Source organism: Styela clava, unplaced genomic scaffold (assembly GCF_964204865.1).
Source record: "Styela clava unplaced genomic scaffold, kaStyClav1.hap1.2 HAP1_SCAFFOLD_34, whole genome shotgun sequence".
Lineage (NCBI taxonomy): Eukaryota > Metazoa > Chordata > Ascidiacea > Stolidobranchia > Styelidae > Styela > Styela clava.
In genome coordinates, this window is record NW_027556716.1 from 42,501 (window position 1) to 45,000 (window position 2,500).

Below are 2,500 nucleotides of genomic sequence, written 5' to 3' on the forward strand. Positions count from 1 at the left end.
GGGAATTCCTCGTTCAAGGGAAACAATTGCAAGTCCCTATCCCAATCACGAATGAGGTTCAACGGGTTACCCGGACCTTTCGGCCTAGGTTAGACACTCGCTGCTTCACTCAGTGTAGCGCGCGTGCGGCCCCGGACATCTAAGGGCATCACAGACCTGTTATTGCTCAATCTCGTGTGGCTAAACGCCACTAGTCCCTCTAAGAAGTTAGACGCCGACCGAGAAGGTCGCGTAACTATTTAGCATGCCAGAGTCTCGTTCGTTATCGGAATTAACCAGACAAATCGCTCCACCAACTAAGAACGGCCATGCACCACCACCCACAGAATCAAGAAAGAGCTCTCAATCTGTCAATCCTACCTGTGTCCGGGCCGGGTGAGTTTCCCCGTGTTGAGTCAAATTAAGCCGCAGGCTCCACTCCTGGTGGTGCCCTTCCGTCAATTCCTTTAAGTTTCAGCTTTGCAACCATACTTCCCCCGGAACCCAAAGACTTTGGTTTCCCGGAAGCTGCCGGAAAGGTCGTCATGGTAACGCCTCCCGATCGCTAGTTGGCATCGTTTATAGTCAGAACTAGGACGGTATCTGATCGTCTTCGAACCTCTGACTTTCGCTCTTGATTAAAGAAAACATTCTTGGCGAATGCTTTCGCAGTAGTTCGTCTTCCGCCGATCCAAGAATTTCACCTCTAACGGCAGAGTACGGACGCCCCCGTCTGTCCCTCTTAATCATTACCTCGTGCTCCGAAAACCAACAAAATAGAACCGAGGTCCTATTCCATTATTCCATGCAACACTATGCAGGCGAACAGCCTGCTTTGAACACTCTAATTTTTTCAAAGTAAACTTATCGGCCACCGCCGACACTCAGTCAAGAGCACCGACGGAGAACCGAAGGTGAGGCGAACGCAACCAGTGACACGCCTTGCGACGGACCGGCGGCGCTCGCCCAAAATCCAACTACGAGCTTTTCAACCGCAACAACTTTAGCATACACTGTTGGAGCTGGAATTACCGCGGCTGCTGGCACCAGACTTGCCCTCCAATGGATACTCGTTAAGAGTTTTAGGATGTACTCATTCCAATTACAGGGCCTCGTTAGAGTCCTGTATTGTTATTTTTCGTCACTACCTCCCCGTGTCGGGAATGGGTAATTTGCGCGCCTGCTGCCTTCCTTGGATGTGGTAGCCGTTTCTCAGGCTCCCTCTCCGGAATCGAACCCTGATTCCCCGTTACCCGTTATCACAAAGGTAGGCACGTAGCGTACCTTCGACAGTTGATAGGGCAGACACTTGAATGATACGTCGTCGGTGCAGAGACCGTACGATCCGCGTGGTTATCCAGAGTCATCAAACGTCACAGGACGAACCCGGTCGGTTTTGATCTGATAAAAGCGCGCCTCCCGAAGTCGGCGCTTAATGCATGTATTAGCTCTAGAATTACCACAGTTATCCACTTCGCTTACGAGACCAAATAAACCAAGACTGATTTAATGAGCCATTCGCAGTTTCGCTTTACGAGAACTCGTACTTGCACCTGCATGGCTTAATCTTTGAGACAAGCATATCACTACTGGCAGGATCAACCAGATAGCTGCGACAGCTGCGCTCGGCCCTTGCTGGGCCGCCCGGCGCGTGCTCGTCGCATTCGTTTAAGACCGAGGCGATCGCCTGCGGCCGTACTCAGCTTCGACAGTCGCTGGCCGCGACGTCCACGCTCTCGCCGGCAGTGCCAGGCGGAGCGATTTGCGTTTTTTCTTTGCTCGCCCTCTCTCGGGCTCGATCCATTCAGTTTCGCACAAACAAGAGCTCTGCCGGCCGCCTGCAGCGGTGCCTAAAACCCGGGCATAACAATGCGACCGTTCTGCTAGGCCGACAAGCGCTCAAGCCAGACGCTCGATCGAACGCCCCCTACATATTAGTCGAGACAACGGCTCGCTCATTAGCATCGCGTTTGTACTTTAACTTTTTTTGGCTCGGCTTCTTTCGACGCCGATGCCGGCGACGCAGCACTCTCTCGCCCGCCAGCCACCGAGAAAAGGGTGCGCTCCGACCGGCCCCGCACCGCTCTTTCTTGGCTCATTCGAAATTACTGTCTTTCGCTCTGACATGCCTTACCTAGGGTTAGGTTAGTATGCTTGCACGTTTGTACTTTAACTTTTTTCGGCTCGGCTTCTTTCGACGCCGATGCCGGCGACGCAGCACTCTCTCGCCCGCCAGCCACCGAGAAAAGGGTGCGCTCCGACCGGCCCCGCACCGCTCTTTCTTGGCTCATTCGAAATTACTGTCTTTCGCTCTGACATGCCTTACCTAGGGTTAGGTTAGTATGCTTGCACGTTTGTACTTTAACTTTTTTCGGCTCGGCTTCTTTCGACGCCGATGCCGGCGACGCAGCACTCTCTCGCCCGCCAGCCACCGAGAAAAGGGTGCGCTCCGACCGGCCCCGCACCGCTCTTTCTTGGCTCATTCGAAATTACTGTCTTTCGCTCTGACATGCCTTACCTA

At 53.4% G+C, this 2,500-nt stretch overlaps 1 non-coding gene across 1 annotated transcript in view; it reads right to left on the reverse strand.

Moving 5' to 3' along the window:
* Positions 1–1,588, reverse strand: part of LOC144419591 (small subunit ribosomal RNA) — a 1,810-nt gene extending 222 nt beyond the window's left edge. The window contains exon 1 of the ribosomal RNA XR_013474150.1: positions 1–1,588. This exon is cut by the window's left edge and continues 222 nt beyond it. This is a non-coding gene — a ribosomal RNA (small subunit ribosomal RNA).
* Positions 1,589–2,500: the final 912 nt, after the last annotated feature.